This window comes from Arvicola amphibius, chromosome 18 (assembly GCF_903992535.2).
Source record: "Arvicola amphibius chromosome 18, mArvAmp1.2, whole genome shotgun sequence".
Classification (NCBI taxonomy): Eukaryota; Metazoa; Chordata; class Mammalia; order Rodentia; family Cricetidae; genus Arvicola; species Arvicola amphibius.
Window position 1 is genome coordinate 15822560 of NC_052064.1, and position 17498 is coordinate 15840057.

General features: G+C 38.5%; 1 pseudogene; it reads right to left on the minus strand.

Annotated features, from left to right (window-relative positions):
- Positions 1-202: 202 nt before the first annotated feature.
- LOC119804066 lies at positions 203-16611 on the minus strand (annotated as a pseudogene).
- Positions 16612-17498: the final 887 nt, after the last annotated feature.

The following is a 17498-nucleotide window of genomic DNA, read 5'->3' on the forward strand; positions in this document are numbered from 1 at the left end:
AGAAACCATCATAGACAAAAGGTGCCAGTGCTTCTTGGGCCTTTAAGCTACAAACTCAGCAAGGAATGTTTGCATTCAATCTCTTTACGGTACCACCAGGGGGTATGACAGCATTAACTTCCATAAGCTTTTATAGACAAATGGGAAAAAAATATACAAAATTAGCTAGTAATATTACACAGCAATACACACTTTTTATCCTCTACACAAAACCAAACTTCTTGGTCTTAATGGCGAGCAGCAACTTTTGTTTAAGAATCTGTTTAGAGGAGCTGGAGAGATGGCTCAGTAGTTAAGAGCATTGCCTGCTCTTCCAAAGGTCCTGAGATCAATTCCCGGCAACAACATGGTGGCTCACAACCATCTGTAATGAGGTCTGGTGCCCTCTTCTGGCATGTAGACATACACACAGACAGTTTTGTATACATAACAAATAAATTTTTTAAAAGAATCTGTTTAGAGGAATAGAGTGGGACACACAGCTGAGAAATACAGGTATTTGCAGTAGGAAGATGCTGGTCATCTCATGGTCTTATTGTGATGGAGGGCATAGGCTGGAAATCTTCTTTACTGGCTTGCAATGATGGGCTTGATGTCCAAAAGTAAACAAGACCCTGTCATTCTGGCATGCTCATTTTCTCCACTATTGACCAGAACTAACACCCGAACTGTAGAAGCTTCTCAGCATTCTCTCCTGACTCGTCATTGAAAGAGGTAAAACTGATCAACATCTGCACATTGACTTCAATACAGCCATTCACCAAAAGCTGAAAGTCTCTTGCTGTTAGGTCTAGGAAATTTTATGGCAGCACATCTCATAGACCCTTCCTTATGCGAGCAATGGCTGCTCTCCACCTACCAACATTCTATGCTCTGCATATTTGCCCACGTATTCATAAGCATTCTGAGGAGTGACTGGTATATTTGCACCATTTGGAATGAGTTCAACCTGTCCTCCACCCTCTTCTTTACACACGCCCATGGCAAATGCCAAATCCATTGCTGAGAAAACAACATCAGCATCTGAACTCTGAGACGCCAGGATCAGCTGTGGCAAACTCTCATACATTACCAGGTCCAAAAAAGCAAAGCCATGCCAGTTGACTTTTCTACCATGCAACAATTAACTACATGCCTATTCAATGTGATAGGACATAGCTCGTTTTGCAACAGACATAATCCAAGAATCCTGCTAATGTTTCTGAAACAACTCAGCCTTGCTTCTGTGTTTTTGCTAGGTCTCGGTGTATAAAATCCTTTCTTCCCAGGTTGGTAAAACAAAGGAGCATCTGTGTCATCTAAATCCATATCTACCACTCTTTGACTAGAGCCATGGCGCTCTTCGTTTCCCTGTACCTTTTCCAAGGAGTCTAACAACCCAAGGTCCAAGATACTATCAGCTCCGTTTTCCCCGGCCATGCGCAATAATGAGTTCCTTAAGGCCCCCAAGTGGCTGAGCAGCATAACTGGGTACATTATAACTTGTAGTCCTATGTAGCTATAGACCATTGATTTTCTCATTTCTTTCTGCTTTCTTTCGGATAACTCACAGGAATAAATTGTAACTTTTCGGCCATTTAATTTCTACCCAGAAGTTAAAGTGTCTTGATTTCAAAAAGAGCACATGGGAAAAGCAGGTTTTATCCTATCTTCTTTTTTATTGTTAGCTTGGAGAAGCTTTTGCTGAACTGCTCATTTCCTGAAGTACTTGAGCCGCGGGATGACATGTGCAATCAAGGAACTAAACACAAAGCAAGCAAATTAAGCACTCTTAGACCCAACTGTGATCTTAATTGTTAACTTAATTTCACCTACATTACATATATCTTTATGTAATTCAGCTGCTTCCATTTTTAAAAGGTCATATTAATTTTGTCAATTGCTACTTATAAAGATTGTTTTTCATGTTAAGCCAATGGTACTTTACTCTAGTTCTTGAGAGCTCAGTATAAAATTTAATAAATGCTATCATTACCCATAGGAGTTTTTTGTTTTATATAGGTACTTGAATACAGATTTAATTATACTTAATATCATATTATGTTATTATACAGTTTTTGAAAGTTTGTGACTATATAATTTTAAACTAAGGATTTTAACTTGTAAAGAAATTAAATGTTATGTTATCTTTTTGTTACATAGACTCTTTGTATGAAGATATAATTAATAATTAAGCACATTGAAACGCCAACATAGACAAATATTATATAACATTTCATTCACAATCAAATGGTTTGTTATTTTCAAAATATTTTGAATGTCAGGATTGTGAATCTATGACCATTTACCATTTCTATACATCATTGCTTATCATTTATTATGTCTCAATAATCCTGTATAGGTATATGCTGGGTTTATTAGCCACAGGAAACTGGATTACAGATAAAATATGCTACTTGCTGATTCAAGCCATTATTGAGTAATTCCTGCTTTGTGATCTTTCTACAAACTCAAGCTCCTCAGAAAATATGAGCAAAAAGAGTATGTGGGTTCCAGAAACATTTTATGTGTTATCATATTAAGAGTTATAAAATCCCAAAGCCTTTCCATACATTATTAGGAAAAATGAAAGTCACTATCTTTATATAAAGCTTGAAAACAATGGTATATGGTGACTACTCACTCCCTCCTTCCCTCTCTCCCTACCTCCCTCTCTCCTTCCCTCCCTTCCCTTTCCCCTCTCTTTCTCTCTTTCTCTCCCTCCCCTGACACGGTGTTTTGCAGCATGTAGTCATTATGTACCTGAGGATAACTCTGAGTACCTGACTCTCCTGCCTGTACTTTACAAGAGCAGGGTTACAGGGTTGTTCCACTACACCCAGGTTATGAAGTGCTGAGGCTAGAACCCAGGGAAACATATGAGCTAGGCAAGGACTGTTGCAACTGAGTCATACTTCCAATTAGACATCTGCTGTCCTAGTCCTGAGAGTATCCACTCTACTTTTAGAAAAGGCAACAATTATTTATTTATTCGAGCTTTCTGAAAAATTAATCTCATTAAGAATATACAAAACAAGAAGGTTTAGCCCTAAACAAATGGGATTATAAATCTCGATTTACTGGACAAAGTAAGTTATCATTAAGTCTCAGTTCTTTAAAATTCGCTTCGTGCAAATATGTGAGTCTATATGTCTTATATGTGTTTTCCAGAGCTTTTTCTTCAGCTCTTTTAGGATTCTATGACTCAGGGGTGATTGGGCACTTTCTAGGAAGTTGTGCACCTCAAAAAATATTGAGACAACTAAACTGAGAGGATCTTTTCTTCAAAATTGTCATTTATTAAGCAAAAAGTTGCATAAAGTATTTTTCTGTTCAGGTTCAGTTTGTTTGGGGTTTGGTTTTTCAAGACAGGATTTCTCTTTGTAGCCTTTTCTGTCCAGGGACTTACTCTGTAGACCAGGCATACAGGTTTTTTATATTATTTACAAACATCATGAGGGAGAGGCATGTGGAAAAAAAGGGAGGGGGGCAATCATGTCAGATCAAGAATGGGCATTGGCTTCTTAACATTGCCAAAAAAAAGTTGCCAAAAAAGATGCCCTTTGTATTTGTGAACCAAATATGTATTCTGAGATTATATGTGACATCCTTATCAGAATATATCTTATTTATTGGTACCCAATAACCAATTATTTATTTAATTTATGACGGAAACCTACAACTGTTATGTTGCTAAATGGCATCTTGTCAAACTGAATTCTAAATATTTACATTCATTCCTATGAAATTGTGGGGCTCTCAATTTTAATAAAGTATCTGTACCAATGAGCGAAGTCAATGCAGAGACTCACTAACTAGTGATACTCCCAAGAACCAACATGAGTGCTCAGCAGAACTGGGGCATCTTTGTCAACTCTGCCTCTCAAGGCTGGGAAGCATGGATGAAGGGGGACTTACAGAAAGAATAGTGAATAGCGGGAAATACTATAAATTGTTGTCTTTGGAACACTAAATGGCTGTGGCAATCAGGAACTCATGGTCAACACAGTCAGTTTAAAATACCTTTACAGTATCAAGACAGTCAAAATTCCAACTTGGGTGTTGATAACTGAAGGCCATTGAGTATAACGGGGTGTTGGTGGTCATCTCTGGAATTACTCAGTTTGTTCCTTGGCATGAACAAATAATAGAATCTATGGGGAAGACAGAAGACCAAGCCCGAGAGAAAATGAATCAATCAACTGTATCTGTTCAGGATGGAAATGGCCTAAGGCCAGGAGTGCACTGCTTGGGTATTTCATGGATGGTTTTTGCTTTTGGGGGGGGGGGGGGGGGGGGGGGGGGGGGGGCTTTGTTTGTCCTCTCTTTTCGCTTATTTGTCCTCTTTATTTTTTGTTTTGTTTTGCTGGTTTTTAGAGGCCTATTCTCTGTGCAGCCCTGGCTGTCCTGGAACTCACTCTGTTGACCAGACTGGCCTCCAACTCAGAGATCCACCTGTCTCTGTCTTAGTGCCTGGATTAAAGGCATGTTCTATTTAGATACTAATCCAGTACCTTTCTGCTGTTTCTCCTTGAAGAAGTGTCTTCTGGGAATAAGAAACCATCGCCTCAGGGAGCCGGTTGTTACTTTCTTTGTCTCCCTAAGTCCCTCTACCTCTTCTGAACTGAAAAAGGGAAAGTCATTTTCCTTTTGAGATACGGCCACTGGTAAGATGCCATTGCATCGGTAGATGGCCTACACTCACGCATATACTGGTAGCAATAAGTGGACTCAGCAGAATATATATATATTTTTAAAAGGACATAAAGGTGGGAGGAAGATATTGTGGAACAAGGGTCACAGTGGAGTTGGACAAGGGAAATGATCAAAGTGCATTGTGTCGATGTATGGAATTCACAAAGAACAAATCAAAAATACTTGATGCTATATAACTTCAATGTTCCTGAATGAGCAAACAGAAGGAAATATTGCTATGACCTCTTATCATGTGGTTTCATACCGGATTTTTATAACCACACAGCTTCACATATTGTGTATGAGAAAAACCTCAGAAATATTTTTAAGTATAATTTACATCTTCAAATTACTACTTGAACTTCATACTCAATAAATAAGTGTATCTATGAATTGTTTTGTGAGTATTAAATCATGTTGTGGGGATTCATTCAGCCCATAGACTTTTGGATACCGGCCCATTAGGACGTGGTCTGAGGTACTGTAATGGCAGCCAGGAAGGAATGGTTGGTGGTCGGAATTCGGTTCCTTGCTTCCGGCTCCCATAGAGGACCACTGTTCTCTACCCTAATTGTGAGTATTTTCTCCAAAAAAATATAAATATTTGTTATCCTTTATCCCAGGCTCTTGTGGATCTCCTTAATTACACCTATATTCTGGAACCCAACATCTACGTGACCACCTTGGCTTAGTTTCTTCCGAACCTTGCAGCTGGTCCTTACGGCTGCCCTGTCCTATGTGTGGCTGCCCTGCCACCACCACCCATAACCATAGCGACTCAGCTCCTTGCTTGGCATGCCTCAGCTGCTCGCTGAAACTGCACACCCTGACCACTCCACCCCACCTCCACCCCGCCCATCCACCCATCCCCACAAGGAAGCCTCCCTCGGCTCCGTATGCCCACTGCACAATTCTTTCTCCTTTTTCTTTAATAAAAATCTGCTCAGTTTGGTTTTGAGTTCTGCTTAGAAATCTACATGTTAGCAAGGTTGGGACAAGTAAGACTGGAGCACCAGCATCCTTGGATTGCTTTGCGACACCTGCTTGCCAATATCATTACTACACCTTAAAATTATCACCAACTTAAACCAGGATTTTAACAGAGGTAAATTATTTCTTTGCAATTTGTAAACAACTCCTAAGATAATTTTAGATAGTACCACTATCCAGGAACATACCAACCTTTTATTTTTACTTTGGATAGAATTCTAGAAGAGGTATGTGACCTACGTGGGACGTCTACATTCTTAGCAAAAGCTGCTATTAGTTTGATAAATCATATTATATCCTTGAAGAAATAGTTTGATAACAGAATCAAGACTGAAAAACCTATAGAAGTGATACAGACTTTACAAACTGGTAATAAGAAGTTAGTTTAAAGGATGCATAATGTTGAAATTGACAAAAACAATCTGTTAAAAAGTTATGACAACCTGGCAGACAGAACATTCCTCCTGGAAGGCAATCTACATGCCATCCAAATAATCCGAGGATGAGAAGATATAATTAATAGGAAAATTTAAAATTTGGAATCACATGTGCAGGATGAGAACCATCGATTAATTGATTTAATGAAATCATTAGATATGGTCACAGAAATTCAGACTCTACAAAAGGCATACTATAGGAAAATGTGGTACATCTACACAATGGAGTACTACACAGCAGAAAAAAAAATAATGACATCTTGAATTCTGCAGAAAAATGGGTGGAGCTAGAAAACATTATTTTGAGTGAGGTAACCCAGACACAGAAAGACAATTATCACATGTACTCACTCATAGGTGGTTTTTAAACATAAAGCAAAGAAAGCCAGCCTACAAATCACAATCGCAGAGAACTTAGACAACAATGCGGACACTAGGAGAGACATACATGGATCTAATCTACATGGGAAGTAGAAAAAGACAAAATCTTCTGAGCAAATTGGGAGCATGGGAACCTTGGGGGAGGGTTGAAGGAGGGAGAGAAGAGGCAGGGAGGGCAGCAGAGCTCAATAAAAATAAAAAATAGTAAAAAAAAAAAAAAAAAAAAAAAAAGGATAGTCAGTAGGGAGAGGTGATTTTTCTTGTATTTTCATTTTAAGATGCATTATTACTAGCCAGAGTTTACTAATGAAAGGAAATATTTATTCATTTATATATTCATTTAATTAAAGACAGGGTTTCACAATGTAGTCCTACTGTCCAGAATTTCTATGTATACCAGCCTGGTCTTGAATTCACAGTGATCCAGCTACCTTTGGTCACTGAATGTAGAGATAAAAGCCTGTGCCCTCATTCTTTGGCTTTTTCATTCTTAAAATAAGTTTCTAGGGTAAATGCTTTAGGGATTCATAAAAAAAGAAACCTGAAGGTTCGTACTTCATTTAAAAATCAAAAACAAACATCCGTAATTTACGTAATTTACGTAATTGCCTACGTAAAACCTGTAAGACTAAACTTCTTTAGATGCTCTTAATTAACCAATAAATCCAATTTAATCACTCTGTGCTAGTCTGCTGTGGTGGCAGGAGCTGTTATCATGCATCTTATATTTCTTGGGCCTCTATGGGACAAGGTCCTCTCTATAGTAGCAGGAAATAGAGACTTTCATCATCTGTTGTCTGTATATGAGGAATCTAGGACTTAGAGGCAAACTCAGTCTTACCTCAGGTTAGGAAACAGTGACAGCGAGCATGGATATATGCCCCCTATTTCCAATCCAGAGTCATATGCGGTGAGGCTGCTCAATACAACACAACTGGAAAAAAATTGTTTCTAATTCTAATTCAGTTTTTAATTTAGTATATAATTCAGCAAATTATGTACTAAAAATGTCTACTTCTTAGAATATAGAAATAGAATAATGATACTAATGGAAAAACAGTCATCTGAATAATGAGAGAGAGAACACTGCTCTGTCTGAATACACAATATCCCACAATAAAAGCAGAGAAAAGGATGACAATTACAGTCACCTATGTGGAAGTCTAAAGTAGAGTTATGGCTACAAGGATTATGGGGAAATAATTTTTAAAATCACCAAAATTGTATTATTGGTAGAATTTTTATTTTGATAAAAATGGAGACAAAAACAGGACTTGTCAAAAATGTTAGGAATGCCTTGAGTCACAAATAAGAGACCAAAGATTTTTTTTTTAATTTATGCATTAAATGTGCATTAAAATGCAAAATCTAATATCTATGGATATTTAAGAAAGAGAGAGAACAGTTAAGAACTTGGCCTTCCTGGTTCCAATAGCCATCAAGGCTGAAATCCCAAACAAGCTACAGTTAGAATTTCCTCTTTCTCGGCGGCGTCCATCCTATTCCTTACTGCATTAGACTGATTGCATGAGGACTACATATTACACAGAATGACTTGTTTTCCCAAGATCTGTTCCTTTCAATGTTAAGCACATTTTAAAAAATCTCGATATCAAGGCCGGTGTTTAAACAAGCAACTGAACATCAGAGCCCAGCTACGTTAACATAAAATGAACCACCATATCTTCCTTTATGCCCACTGACTGGTTTAGGGACACGGATCTTTATGCCCACTGACTGGTTTAGTGATTTGCTTTCACTCTGGAGACAAATGATAAGTTAATTATAGATCTGCGTATGCTCCCTCGGCTTTCTAACAAGCCAGTGCAAAGTCTATAACAATGCAGACATTCCTTCTCACCAGAGACCAAAGTCAATGCATTAGACCTGTCTGAACAAACATATTTTGTGTTTTCTATTTAAAATGAGGTATGTCAGTAGTTACCTGAGACTTCCAAGGCTTCTACTTCTAAGTCAATTCTTTACATGATATTTGAGAATTACATAAAACATTTTGGCTCACATGCAATTCTAAGACTGTATAAAAAGTAATTGTTTTTTAATGCAGTTCTTTTTTATTTTATTTTATGTGCATTGGTGTTTTGCCTGCATATATGCCTATGTGAGGGTGTCAGATCTTGGAGTTACAGATACTTGTGAGCTGCCATGTGGGTGCTGGGAATTGAACCCGTGTCCTCTGGAAGAACAATCAATGCTCTTAACCACTGAGCCATCTCTCCAGCCCCAAAAGTAATTGTTTTTAATGAAATTAAAAATGCAGCTAATTTGAAAATGAATTTTACAATGCATAGCAAATGTTTCTAATTGTTTTTATGCTATTCCATTTGCTTAACTGTGATTCAAGATAAGATAATAAATACAATCATTATTTACACTGTAATTTCATAGCCACAATCTGCTGTTTGTGGTGTGTGTATGTGTGCACATATACTTCCTGTGTGTCTAGGTGCACATAAACCTACACGCAATGCGGAAGCCAGAGGTTGATGTCAAGCATTGTCGTCTGCCATTGTCCTTCTCCATCTATGTGTTTCTTTCTTTTCTTTTCTTTTGGGAGACAGGGTCTCTCACTGAATCTTTTTTTTTTTTTTCTTTTTTCTTTGGTTTTTCGAGACAGGGTTTCTCTGCAGCTTTGGAGCCTGTCCTGGAGCTAGCTCTTGTAGACCAGGCTGGCCTCGAACTCACAGAGATCTGCCTGCCTCTGCCTCCTGAGTGCTGGGATTAAAGGCGTGCGCCACCACCGCCCGGCTCTCTCACTGAATCTTGCGTTCACTGAATATCTGCTCAGCAAGCAAGCTGCAGGGATCCTACTTCTCCAGCACTGGGAGTACAGGCACATACCTCCACGCCCATGATTTTATATGATGTTTACATAACAGACACTTCGTCAACTGAATTCCAGAACTTAGAATATTATCAAACCATTAATAACATTAGTATGTGATTTATCCACTATCTAAGTATAATTCATTAAAAACAAACTTTCAGAAAACAATCTGAAAAACTAATACACAAGATATTCTTATTTGTTTGCCTTTTAAAATTCACAAGCTTCTTTTAAAGGGTAAAGATCTTTAGAAAGATAAAAACAAAATAAAAGGTGACTTAGATTCACAAATATCTAAGTAAATAGAGAAGGGAGAAGAGGGAGGTGAGAGAGAAAGGAATGGTGTGGAATATTGTTAGGAACAACAACGTAGCTTACTGCACAGCTCTCTGACATCCTGCTATGCGTTACCAACAACTGTATTCATAGAGATGCCCTTGATGAAAACAAACATAAAACACTGTTTGAAACAAAATGCAAGCACTTGTAGATGTAAAGAGCATTCCCACATACCAAAACATCAATTCTGTGAGAAAAGTAATATTGGCTCAGACATTAAAGGGCCTTGACCCAATTTTCCAACTCAGCTGGTCAGTACAGTTCCCGTGGCCCGTCTGCAGCGTAAAATAGCATCATCACACAATGGTTTTATTTAGAAATGAGGCTTTAGCGTTGCTGTATAAGGCTTACACTAAGCTCTTGGGTTTATTGAGAAATATTCACAGCCTGAATTTATCAGGAGCCAAATAAAACAAAAGTAATAATTGAATAAAATATGCAGAGTTTCATTAAGTAAAAGTATTAATTTTCATTCCATATACAAATATCTCCAATGTACCCATCTGTAGTACACTGTGGACATTAGACATCTTACTCACCGGCTTCAGACTTCAGGAAGGACTGCAGTAAGAAGCCCGAGATGCCTATGCCTTGACTTTTATTTCCAGAAACAGTGTGAACTCCATGAAATAGTCTAACGAACACAGAGGACACTCTCAGTGTGTGACACAGAGGACACCCTCGGTGTGTGACACAGAGGACCCCCTCGGTGTGTGACACAGAGGACCCCCTCGGTGTGTGACACAGAGGACACCCTCAGTGTGTGAACATTTCATTTCATTTGTTGCTGACAGCAAAGTAATATAAACTTATAAATTAAGATGATATTCCAAAATATGCAGATCTTTGCTTTTCTTGGTAGGAGAAATTCCACTGACAGGTACTGATGAACACTTGATTAGGAGAATAGAACACTATAGATATGCTTCCATCTTTTTAACGTAATATATCTTTTCACAAACAATATTAAAAATCAAACCACTTAAACTACATGTCTAAGATACACACATACACATTATTTATTTCAGAATGATAAACATTAATCCTGAAATCTCCATGAAGACTCTCTTAGGTATTTTTTTTTCATTCACTTTTTACATTATTGGAGGAGCAATGTCAGGACTATCTTGTGGTAATGGGATATCAGTGTGAAGTACATGCCTGGCATTTGCAGGGCTCTGTGGTTAATATAATAATAGGCATCCCCAAATACAGTTTTAGCTCTTTCCAGAAGTCAAGCAGACATTGTGTATTCTTTCACACATTCCATAACATCTAGGTCAAATCAGATATTAATAGGAAAACTATGAAGGCAGTGAGTGGGGCAATTAAAGTACTTGTGGTAAATGATGACAATTCTATCCCAGAGAAAAGGGAGGCAAGGGAATCCTGAGGCAAGCTGGCTAGCCATCCTAGCAGTAGCAGTGAGCTCTGGCTCAAGTAAGTGACCCTGCCTTAAAAAAATACAGTGTATAATAATCAAGGAAGACTTCTAGTAACAGACATGCACACGTGACCACGTGCATTTGAACACATACATGCCCACATGCGTGTGAACATGAATACATGCAAACATACGATGTATACATGTACATGGGAAATAATGTTTAATGTAAAATGTGTGTTTGTATATGAATATATGCAGAAATTGTCTTTTTCTAAGACATGAAAGATTTTTCTGTATTATTTTTGAAATATAGCTTTTGCTGCCTAATTTTCTGGTTTTATACAAAAATTATCTTAGAACAGGATAGAAAAGAGCAATATTGAGAAATCTATTAAAGAATTAAAAGTACCTTCCTTCCAAAGCATGGTTAGACATAAGATCTCCTTACATGTTTCAAACTCAACACATTGCTGTCAATCATTTTTCAGTTTTTGTACCATAAGTGACATATGTAAAGTCTAAATATTTAATCAGCTAAATTCCCAGTGATATCACAGTGATTATTTCAAGGCTCACAGTTTAAATTTAAAAGAAAATTATTTAATTGGTTAGGCTATTTATTTTAAATTTTTAAATTAAAAAGAAATGCTTCCATGTAGTGTAATACAACTACATATCATAATACTATCACTAGAGAAGATATATCTGAAGTTGTGAATGGAAAGATCACCTTCAATTGCAGAGACCTAGTTTCCTCTTGCAGTAACTGTAACTCTTCTGCCATCTTTACACCAGCCAGGCACACTCCTCCCCTCTTCACAGCATCCAGGCACACTTCTGCCCTCTTCACACCATCAAGCCACCCTTCTGCCCTCTTCACACCATTCAGGCACACTTCTGCCCTCTTCACACCAATAAGGCACACTTCTGCCCTCTCCACATGATCAAGGCACACTTCTGCCCTCTTCACACCATCCAGGCACACTTCTGCCCTCTTCACACCATCCAGGCACACTTCTGCCCTCTTCAACACCAACAAGCCACCCTTCTGCCCTATTCACACCATGCAGGCACATTTTTGCTGTCTTCACATCACTGAGCGCTTCTGTTCTGCATATTCATTTGGATCTCTAGGCAGCTTAATTACCAAACCAGAACAAGATTGCTAATCTTACAGCAAAGAGTTAGTGGTTTAGCAATTGTTTGTTGCTTGACAGCTAATACTAGTGTTAAACATCATACATTGTTCCAAGTTCAATATAAGAAGCAGGAATCTATTTCTTTTCAATTATAATTATTAAATGTTTGTATATTATTTGTATATTTATAAGTATATATGTTTGTACAATGTGTGTGTGTGTGTGTGTGTGTGTGTGTGTGTGTGTGTGTGTGTGAATATTTGGGGACCAGAAAGTTTTCCATGGAATAGAAATGGTTTTAAAGGGAGGAAATCTCTATATTATACTGAATATACTTAGTCTTAAATATCACAGGAAGAAATGTAATATGCACTCATGTTGCTTATGATATTTTGATGTTGTTTAAGTTTGTTAAGAGGAAGATTACTTGCCAGCATTATTGCTCCACAGGGATAAAACATGTTTGTACATGAAACAGATATCTGAGAGGACTTTAAGCCATAAAGAGGCAAAGTGAATGCCAGGTTCCAAGGCTTTTGAAGGCAGAGTACTGCTTGAAGACAATGTTGCAGCCTAAAAGTTTAAACCCTTAGTATTCTGAAATAGAGAGAATTCCGGAGCATACTGTCAGTAAATACAGTTTGTCTGTATTCTACAAGGGTAGTAAGTTTTCGAGGTTTGAGTGAGAATGGCCCCAATAAGGTATTTAAATGACTAGTCCCCCGTAGGTGGAATCATTTAGGAAGGATTAGGAAGTGTGAACTTCTTAGAGACAGTGAGTCACTGGAACACGAGGAATTTAGTGTTGGAGCCATGGTTTGCACTGAAAGAGCAAGGAAAAGTAGAAATGGTGCCTTCAGAATGACAACCGACCCAAGTCACCCGGAAACCTGAAAGAAAAGGCCAAAGGCATTGTCAGCTCCCAACACCAACAACAAATCAAAGCCTATGAGAATTAAAAGATGGGGCCAGATAACATCGCAAACAGGCAGCAGAACTTAGCAGCTCTGTCCACTTGGTTCTTGCTTTAGAGTAAAGGAAGATACAGAAGTGAAGAGGCTGTAGAATCTTCCTCTATTATTAAGGAAAGGCAATCAAGGCAAGTGTGGGGTAGGAGGGTCCTTGTGTGGAGGCTCTGAGAAGCCATCTTACAACACTTTGAAAGTGAAGCATGGTTGTGTTGGAGACCCAGAGATGTTGGCGATGTCAGAGCTCTGGGATACCATCTGAGGAGAGCTAAAAATCAGGCTGAGAAACCAGCCAAAGAGAGAGGAGTGTGTTACATTCAGCAAAGCTGAAACAGTAAAGCTATCAAAGCCTTTGGACATTGGATATAGAACTACAGGATTTGAAATTTGCCCTGCTGGGCTTTTGAAGTGGCTTTCGTCCAGTATTGCATCACTGTGACCCCATATATTCTGTGTCATTGTTTGAAGTATGTAATCTGCTTTTTGATGTTACAGGAGGTTACAATTAAGAAAGTGCCTCAAGTCTCAGAAGAGACTTTGGACTTTTATACTGGGTTGAAAATGGACTAAATGCTTTGGGGCCTGGGAGTGGAATGTGGTGTCTTTAATGAGAATGACTTCATACTTCTCATGTATTTGAGTGTTTGATTCTCAGTTGGTGCTTTTGTTTGGGAAGTTGGGAGGAGTGGGTTTATTGAAGGAGGTATGTTACTGGGGGTAGGATTTGAGAATTCAGAAGCCCATATATTCTAAATGAGTGTGATCTCTCTCTCTCCTCTCTCTCTCTCTCTCTCTCTCTCTCTCTCTCTCGCTCGCTCTCTCTCTCTCTCTCCCTCCCTCCTTCCCTCCCACCCCCCCGTGTGTGTGTATTTCTCTCTTCCTCCCTCTTTCCTCTCTCTCTCTCTCTCTCTCTCTCTCTCTCTCTCTCTCTCTCTCTCTCTCTCTCCCTCCCTCCCTCTCTCTCTCTGTTTGTGTGTGTGTTTGTATTTCTTTCTTCCTCTCTCTCTCCTTCTCTTTCTCCCCTATTCTTCTCTGTCTTATGCTTGTGGATAGGGATGCACGATCTCAGCTCCGTCTCTAGTGCCATGCCTGCCTGCCTGTTGCCTTGCTCCCCACCATGATTGTCATGGACTCTACCCCTCTTAAACTGTAAGCAAGCCCCAAGTTAACTCTATCTTCGATAAGTTTTCTTGATTGTAGTTTTTCTACACAGTAGTAAAAAAATGGAATTAAGACAGGAGTCCTGCCTCCTCCTAAGAGCTGTGCTACTGATATTGCTTGAGAATGTCACACCTTCCAAAATCCACTGACTGCTAAGAACAATGTCACCCTTCTTGGTTTTGAACTTGTTCTTTATTGCAACAGCAAAGTAATGCTTTCTTACTTTCTTACTCAGTGAGTGAATCAAGAAGTTAGAGCAGCACGTAAGGCCTGTTACTTTAGGGAGACATATGACCAGACGGCAACTAAGGAAGACCCTGGGGAGACAAATGCACAGTCCTGAACTATGATAATATCAATGACCACATCAAAACTTTGCCCAGGCTTGAAGTAACCTCAACAGGCAAGGAGCAGTTGAATGAGATCTGGCAAAAGATGCTTAGGAGGTGTCATTGGCTTTAATGCCTTGGTTTAAGTGTGAGGTTGTACAATTGAGCACGGCCATGACTGAAACAGCAAACAACTCTAATGTAGTATTTCTAAAAGGGGCCAGTGGAGAGTGAGCACAAGGTATTCCAAGGGATTCTACGGAACTGACTAATGAGGAAGTTTTGGAACTAGCTAGGCAGTAGCTTAACTCTGAAAGGGGTCGGGGGGAGGATATGATACTGAAGGGGAAGAAAAAGATTAGTCAGCTCAATGATTCAGTCAGTGACCTATAGCAGAAGGGCTTTGTGTGTTCTCATTTGTGTTCTCACCATGATCTAAGCTAAAGTAACTGTGTTAACTTTCCAGGTTTTTCGTTTCCTCCTTCATCCCAAGAAAATTAAAGCAAATGCTTGGACCAACATCTTGTTACTGAACACAACCAAGTAAATTCCCCCCCCCCAAAAAAATCTCCAAATGTAGGTCTATGTGAAACACTTCTAAGACGTTTTGGACAATGGTTAAAGTTTACTATTTTCTCTCAAGGTTTCAATAAAGTCCTGTCTATTTTCAGAATATTTCAGTAATGTGTCTGTAGCCCCCTCACCCAACTGTGGCAGATTTAATGTTTCTAGTGGGGGAAAAAAAAACTACAAACTAAAGTGCAATAAGCAGAGTATAGATGCACTGCAGAACTTAAGAAAAAAATTCTGAGAAATGATAAACAGTTAGTGAGTAACGAGCTCCAGAATTAGGGGATTGTGATTATGAATATGGTCTTTACATAGTGTGGGTAGTTACTTAATAATCTATTTTTAACAAAACAGAATTGATACTCGTTTGATTTGTTTAAATTAGTTTCAATGCTACATGATGTTTTTCGGCTTGAAATAGACTAGAACTCATGTGCTGTGTCTTCTGAGATTAGTGGTCCACTCATCACTATTTCTGTCTCTGGTTTTAACACAGAAAGTAGCGTTAGTAGATACTTATTGGGTTAGTGTTTTATGACCTGGCTGGGGTTTGGATGTTTCCCTCAGTGCTCAGGTGTAGAAACTTAATCCCTAAGGCAGCGATATTGAGGGGCTCTTAAGACAAATCAGATCATGGGTTACCGTTGGGACAGCAGTAGCAACAATGCCATTATCATCATGGCAGGTTGTTGGAAAAGTGAGAAAGTGAGTTTGGTCGTGTGTGTGTGTGTGTGTGTGTGTGTGTGTGTGTGTGTGTATGTGTGTGTGTGTCCCCTTTTCTCCATCCCCATCTCCCTCCTCCCCTCCTTCCCTCCTCTCTCCTTTCTCCCACTTATGCCCCCAACCCGATTTGAATTGTCAGGAACACCTGATATTACCCCAGATTTGATTCTGAGATCATTTTTGGTCACTGCATGCTCAGAAACCTTTCACTACCGTCAAATTCTTTCACAGTGCCAGGTTCAGTTACACAACAAAAATTAAGAAGTTAGGATTTAGAATTACACTCAAGACATAAGCTTGGGCATAAATATCTTCTTCATTATTAGTGCCTTCAAAATATATATTTTAATATAAATTATTCACTCTCAGAGACTGTAATCTTTTCCTATATCAATGTGCATAAAATTATGAAACTATTTATACACATTTTCTCTAAAATATTCTTTTTCCTTCTTCAACAATGTTAGAGTAAATGAATATGAACCTAAGGGCTTTTAGATACAGTATATCAGTGGTGGTGGCTTTTATTTGTTTCTGCTTGCCATTGTGATATGTTCTACATCTATCTTTAATATGCACTTAATAGAATTACATCACTTTCTCTTTTTCTCCTATCTCCAGTCCCTCCCAGCTACTCACCCTCCAACATTTCCCGTGGACCTCATTCTCAAGTTGATGGCCTCTTTTTCTTTACTTTTGTTGCATACATGTTTAGTTTTTACATATCTCTTTTTTTCCTACTAGTATACATGCAGCTAATAACACAGACGCCCCAAGAATGCTAATTTGCCTTTGTGTCTCCCTCCAGAGATGAGCTTCTGCCTTTACAAGTCAATCAAAAATCAAATCAAGCCACTTGACATAATTGGAAGTTTCAAAGTAATCTGAAGAGCATAATTTTCTATTGCATATGTCAAAGCTAGATGAGTAAAGTACCACTGGCAAAGAAAGGTCAAGGGCTAATCTACTTCGGTGTCATTAAAGATCATGTTTAAATTTCTTTGGAAACCTTAAGGCTTTTAAAGCCATCATGGAATTCCCCACCAGAGCAGTGTGTCTCTGATGGGACAGCTACCCTCTGTGAAAGAAGAGTGGTCCTTCTCCTGCCAGGGTGCCCTGGGTCTTTGCTTGCCAAAGTTGATTTGTTGTGAAGATATTTAGTTAAAACCAATCTGGTTAAACTATTAGGCAGATTTTTTTTTCTGTGTCAAAATAGGAAAGTTTTTAGTCTAAGCAAGCCTATTCACACTATAATTTACAACACTGTTTTTGAAAAAGACAGCAGGATATTACACAATGTCATTATAGCAAATACAGAAGGGTATGACTTTCCATATATCCCGAGTAAATCAACACCATGGAAGACTTGAAATGTTATAATAATTACCTTGAGAACTGAGGCTAGCACACACATGAGCATATTTCATTAAATCATCCAGGTATGATTACTGTTTCTAAATAATTATAGCAGTATAAAAACTATCTTATAATGGATTATTAATTAAGAAGCTTCTAAAGTTCTATTGTGTGTTTGTTTGGACAGACACACACT